Genomic DNA, 6,665 nt, shown 5'->3' on the forward strand with positions numbered 1-6,665 from the left:
CTCCTCGATGCCCATCCCCCACTTTCCCCTCCCCCCCACCTCCATCAACCCTCAGTTTATTCTCAGTTTTTAAGAGTCTCTTTTGGTTTGCCTCCCTCCCTCTCTAACTTCTTTTTTTTGTTTTTTTTTTCCTTCCCCTCCCCCGTGGTCTGCTGTTAAGTTTCTCAGGATCCACATAAGAGTGAAAACATATGGTATCTGTCTTTCTCTGTAGGTTGCCTTTTTAACAGCAGGGCATGAGGCCCACTTTCAAGATTTCTAACCCCTCCTCAGAGGCCTCATTCAGTACTAAGATATACAAAGGCTTTTAAGCATTGTGTACTTATTGATTTATTTTTACAATTGAGATCATTGACATACAACATTGTATTACTTTAAGGTATACAATGTACATACATATATATTAAGAAATGATTACCCCCATAAGCTTACTTAACACCCATCCCCACACATGGTCACGATTTTCTTTTTTTTTCCCCTGTGGGGGCAGGGGGAGAAGTGAAGTTATGACAGAGTGCGGCCAAGGTGGCTAAGGGACAGAGGTGACGAGCTGTCATAGCGGACCCCCTTGTCTCAGCAGGCACAAGCCGAAAGATACACCCGCCCCCGGAAGGGCTCCCTGCTCCCTCCTCCTGGCATCAGCTGGGCCATTGGCATCATCTGTTCTGCCCACAGTGGCACCCGCAGACCATCGTGAGGAAGAGACATCATCTGCACAAGATTTTTCCTCGTGATGAGAATTTTTAAGATCTACTCTCTCTCTCTCTTTCTCTCTCTCTCTTTTAGGTGTATTTGCTTATTTTGAGAGAGACAGCGAGCAGGGGAGGGGCTTCCATGCTGCCAGCATGCGAACCATGCAACTGTGACCTGAGCCGAAGTTCGATGCTTAACCGACTGAGCCACCCAGGTGCCCCTAAGATCTACTCTCTTAGCAACTTTCAAACATATAATACGTATTGTTAACTACAGTCGTCATGCTTCTTCACATTCCCAACACTTATTATATAACCAGAGGTTTGTATCTTTCGACCACCTCCACCCATTGCAAAGGCTTTTTAATTTCATTTACTGGATAATTGTATCCTAAGGCTCAAGGTATGTAAGACATATACATAAATATGCATGTACACACATATATATGCATATTACATGCATATGTACATGTAGAAGTAACCATACATGTATACACACATATATACATATTATATGCAGATACGCATGTATAAGTGTGTGTACAGGTATATGCACATACATAATATACTCACATGCATGCGTATTTCTAAATATATACATATGCACGTGTTATTATATATAAATAGATACATATATACATACACCTATACCTACAGATACACATATGCATATGTACAACATACACCTACATACACACCCATGTACACATACAGATACACATACACACGCGTACACACATTCAGACACATACACGTGCACACGCACACACAGATACACACAGATGCACACATAGATACGCTACACGTGCACACACATACATATGCAGATACATGCATATGCACGCACATGCACACATATACACACACGCGTGCACACACGTGCATACACATACATGTGAACAGTATGTGATCGGGAGACGCAGGTGTCCTCCAGGTGCTCTGAGTCGGTCACCTGGGCTCCCAGGCTCTCTCACTGTCTTTCAGGCCATCACCTGGTGAACCCGAGGCCACCGTCCCTGCCACCACTGGCTCCCTGGGGTCTGCTCAGCCCCCGTCACCCCCTTCCTCCCCTGCTGCTGACCACCTCAGGGCCACAGACTTTGGAGGAAGAACAGTATGTGCCCCCCGCCGGCCACTCCTGACTCCGGAGTTTCCCCACAGCAGAGCTGCGTGGGTGTCGGGATTAGCAGGCAGTTCTTCCTTTTGCCCCAGGCACGAGGGGATCAGAGTAAGACGCTTAATGCACACCTCTCTTCCCACCCCGGGCCCTCGGCTGAGTCCCACGAGTCAGGGACCGGAACCCCTCCCTGCTAAGTGCCTTTGCCTCAGGCTGCTTCTTCCCCCCCTTCCCCCCCCCCCCCCCGAACACACAGCAAAGCCACTGGTCTCCACACAGGCCTGTGGGGGGCTGGATCCTAACTTAGCATCTGTTACTGGTTCTGTGACTGGGAGATCTCTCGGCCTCCGTTTCAATGGCTCATGGCGATCACACCTAGCAGAGATCCGGGGACGGCTGGAGACAAAGAAGGCAAGGTGCCAGGCGCAGTGTGGCAGCAGGACAAATGAAGGGGGGCACTGCTGTCCCCGTGTCACAGCTGAAGGAACAGAAGTGAGCGCACGCACGCTGCGTCACAGAGACTGAGCTGGTGGGACACTGGGAATCAACCTTGAGCTTGCCCGTCTGGCTCCGAAGCCTGCGGTCTTGTCTCTGCCTGGCCTCATGGTGCAGGGCCAGGGCTGGGAGGTCCACCCGGCTCCTCTGACCCCGGACCAGTGTCCTTTGTGGACAGCCGTTCCTCTCTGGGTTGCGACCGAAGTCAAGCTCAAAGCTTGCAGGGCCCAGGAAGCTGATGGTATTGGGGACCAGAGAGACCCTAAGAGCGAACCGGTAGTGAGATAGGCCCCAGGGAGGGGAGGGAGCCCTGGCTGGCTGCAAGGCCCACACCCCACCTTAAAATTAGGGCAACTGCTGCTCAGCCCTGCCCCGTGGGCTAGCTGGGGGCAAAGGCCCAGAGTCGCCAGATCGGCTGATGCCTTAAGGGAAGCTATGCATTGGGATTTTGGGTAAAATTTCCCAGGGGTCAGCAGCTAATTCAGGTAACGTATGTGCGAACGTGCATATTACACTGGCCGGAAAAACAACCACGTACGTTAGCAGACTCTTGCCCGCAAGCTCCCCCTCTGTCTACTCTATAAACCCTTATACAATTTAATGAAGGCATCTGGGATAGATGATGTTTCCTTTGCGGACGAATCTAACAAATCTATCTCAGGGACCCCAGACTCCTTCTGACCAGCTTCAAGCTTCCAGTCAGGGACACAGAGGCGAAGGCAGCCTGCAAGCTTTCGGAGAGAGACCGGGGAGGGGAATGGGGGCTGGGGGACGCTCTGCCAGCCTCTGAGGCCACACCTCACCCCTACACAGTGAGCTTTTAGGGAGAGCCACTTGGGAGTTCTGTGTCTTCATCTGAGAGCACCAAGCTGGTCGGATCAAAGGGAAGGCTGCGGGGTTGCGTCTGCAAAGTGCCTCGGTAGCACCTGGCACAGAGGGGCCCCATAAATGGGAGCCACAGGACCTGCTGCCTAAGCCGTGGGGCCCAGGGCAGAGTGAAACAGTGGGGTCGCTTCTCGAAAATTACTAAGAACTTCAATACAGCGAAAGCAAAGCATTAAGCCACGGACGGTTCTCCTCCTCCTCCTCCTCCTCCTCCTCCTCCTCCTCCCCCTTCTTCTTTAATGTTTATTTATTTATTTTGAGAAAGAACAGGGGAGGGGCAGAGAGAGAGAATCCCAAGCAGGATCCACACTGTCAGCGCACAGCCCGACGCGGGGCTGGAACCCACAAACCGTGAGATCATGAGCTGAGCCAAAGTCAGACGCTTAACCGACTGAGCCGCCCGGGAGGCCCGGCCAGGGCTCTCCGAAGTGCTGGGCACTGTGCGGCTGTGCAGGGCGTGCACTCATGCCGCCCACCCAGGCACTCGGCATGATTAGCTTGCAGAACCAGGATTTATGGAGCACCTACTGTATGCCAGACACCATTCTCAGCGCTTGTCGTGTCCTATGTAATCCTCAAAGGGAATTAGCTATTATTCCCATTTAACAGGTAAGGGAAATGAGGCGCAGACAGGTTAGGTCGCTTGTTCAAGATCACACAGCTGGAGGGTGGCAGGGCTGGGTTTGACACAGGCAGTCGGGTCCCCAAGCCCTGCCCGTCAGTGTCCTCGAACAGGGAGCCGGGGCGGCCGGGGAGGGAGCATCCAGAGGCACAGCGGCCAGGACCAGGAATCCTACGCAGCCCCCGACCCCCAGACAGGCCCAGGCCCAGGCGGCCGGACGGTCCTCCCAGACAGGTCGCCAGTGCGGCGCTGCGGGGAGGTCTGGAACCCGAAGAGGAAGGGAAGAGGGTTCAGATGAGGACACTCGCGCTATTCATCAGACCAGGGGCCTCTCTGCAGGACTGAAAGCTCTGGAGCTTTCTTCTTTGATCCAGACTGTGGGTCAGAGCTGAGCAACCACAGGGCAATTACTCACCTTACAGCTTCGGGCTGACTCAGCACCCAGAGCCCATGCTGGTAGCAGACGCTTCCCTCCCTCCCTCCGGTGTTGGGTTTCCAGGGACTGGGGGGCACCCCGGGACATAGGAGGTGGCAAGTCCCCCTGAGACCCGACCTGTGCTTGTCTCTGCCTGGGGAGCGTGCTCTCCTCAGAGGCTCCTTCTCCTGGCGTCTCCTGGCGGGGAGCAGTGAGCAGAACCTGTGTGGTCTCATCGTGTTCAATTAATTTATTTTTTAAATGTGTATTTATTGATTGATTTAAAAAAATTTTTTTATTGTTTATTTATTTTTGAGAGAGACAGAGACAGAATGCGAGTGGGTTGGGACAGAGAGAGAAGGGGACACAGAATCTGAAACAGGCTCCAGGCTCCGAGCTGTCAGCACAGAGCCCGACGTGGGGCTCGAACTCACGAGCTGTGAGATCATGACCTAAGCCGAAGTCGATGCTTAACCCACTGAGCCACCCAGGCGCCCCAAATGTTTATTCATTTTTGAGAGAGAGAGAGAGCGAAAGCGAGAGAGGGCACACAAGCAGGGGAGGGGCAGAGAGAGAGGGAGACAGAGGGTCCAAAGTGGGCTTTGCACAGACAGCCGGAGGCGGGGCTCGAACCCACACACCGTGAGGTCGTGACCTGAGTCGAAGTCGGATGCTCCACCGACCGAGCCACCCAAGCCCCCCGGTCTCATCTTCTTCAAATAATCTCATGAGTTTAAGATTCTAAATGGCAAGAGAAAGGATGATGCCTCCATAACAGTCGTGAAAATGTTAAAAACAAAGATTAAAAAAAAAAGTATGCCTATCTTAATGATTCTCTTCGACTAATGATTTCATTCCTTGTCCAGGAAATAAAAATGATGATCAGTGGGGTTGGGATGATGGCAATAATAATAATAGGGAGTGTATATCGAGCCCTTACGATGTCCCGGGCACGGCGCTAAGTACCTTATTCAAATTATCTCCTTCACACACACCTACTTGATACAGGTGGTGATTCTACTGTCCAAACCACCTCCAATCTTTCTTCAAGTCGCACTAAATTACAGCTTAGGTCATTTGCATGCACTTAGTCTCCTTAATTGAACGTTTATGGCTGGATAATATAACCAAGGTGTGAACGCGTGATAATTCCTCCAGTTCCTCTGCTCAAATTGGATCCGGCCTGCTGGAAAGGGGAGTCAAGTGGAAAGGAAGGTGGGAAAAGGAGGCGGGGCTCGCTTGCTGACCAGCAGGCAGGCCCCCCCCCCCCCGACCCCCTGCCTGTCCCTGCCACACCCCCACCTCCCCCCATCACCCAACTCTGGCCACGTTACCCTTTTGGTCCTTCTTTGCTCCTGAAAGTCTGTGTGCTCCCCAGGGCCTTTGCAAATGCTGTTCCGGTCTGTCTTCCTCTTGCGGAGGTAATACCCACTCATCCTTTAGACTCTCGGCTTGAACCCTCGAGGGCGCTGGGTCTTCACGCTGGGCAGCTTTTCCTTCACGATGCCCGTCAAAGCCACGGTTGGACATTCCTTTGGGAGCCGAACTTGGGTGTTAGACTACCCTGGTTGCTCCCAGGCAGGTGAAAGGTGCTAGGCTCACGCTCCCCACCCCCACTGACCCAGAGTTCTCTTCCGCCCCAAGCAAAAGCGTTGCGCCCTCAAGGTCTGTACTAGGAGTGGGCAGACATCCTCCGTGAAATATCGTGGTCTTCGTGGCCCATCCGGGCTCTGTGGCAGCTTCTCACCTTTGCCCTCGTAACCCCAAAGCAGCCATAAACAATGAGGGAAAGAAAGAGCAAGGCTGTGTTCCAATAAAACTTTATTTACGGACACTGAAGTATGAGTTTCATTTCATTTCACAGGTCACAAAACATTTTCTTCTTTGGGTTTTTATCCCCTGCCGTTTAAAAATGTAGAAACCACACTTAGAGGCTGGGCTGTCCAACAGCAGGTGGCCTCTCGGGTTTGGCTCCCGGGTTGTTGTCTACTGACCTCCCGTCTACACTCTTGTTCCCAGTCCGAGGCTGTCTTCGCCGCCACTTTGCAGAATGATGGCCGGGATCAAGCCCTCACTCCGTCCTTCCCCCTCGTGTGAGGCAGGGAGCCAGCTTCCATCAACAGGTGCGTGACGATGATGTCAGGTGTCATGCTGGGACCTCTGTCATGCCTCTTCCGGGCAGTGGGGGCTCCTCGGGCAGCTCCATGTAGCTTTGGGCAAGACTCTGAGGGTCAGAGTGGGACCGATGCCATAGGGTGCCACTAATAGCTGGAGAAGTGGATACCGGATCCCTAAGCCGGGGGTGCCCCCAGGGCTCTGGCTGACTTCCCATTCATCTGCCAGTTCACACTTCGGACTGGATCTCAGCCACGTACTCATTCAGTCTTCCCGCCAGCAAAACCACAAGATTACGGGGAACCCATCCTTTCCTTTGCCCGC

At 52.8% G+C, this 6,665-nt stretch overlaps 1 non-coding gene across 1 annotated transcript; it reads right to left on the minus strand.

The window, feature by feature from the left end:
• Nucleotides 1–629: 629 nt before the first annotated feature.
• Nucleotides 630–716, minus strand: LOC132664885 (small nucleolar RNA SNORD35). The gene has a single exon (XR_009603887.1). It is a non-coding gene; the product is annotated as a small nucleolar RNA SNORD35 (small nucleolar RNA).
• Between the last annotated feature and the right edge of the window lie 5,949 nt (nucleotides 717–6,665).

This window comes from Panthera onca, chromosome F2 (assembly GCF_046562875.1).
Source record: "Panthera onca isolate mPanOnc1 chromosome F2, mPanOnc1 haplotype 2, whole genome shotgun sequence".
NCBI lineage: Eukaryota > Metazoa > Chordata > Mammalia > Carnivora > Felidae > Panthera > Panthera onca.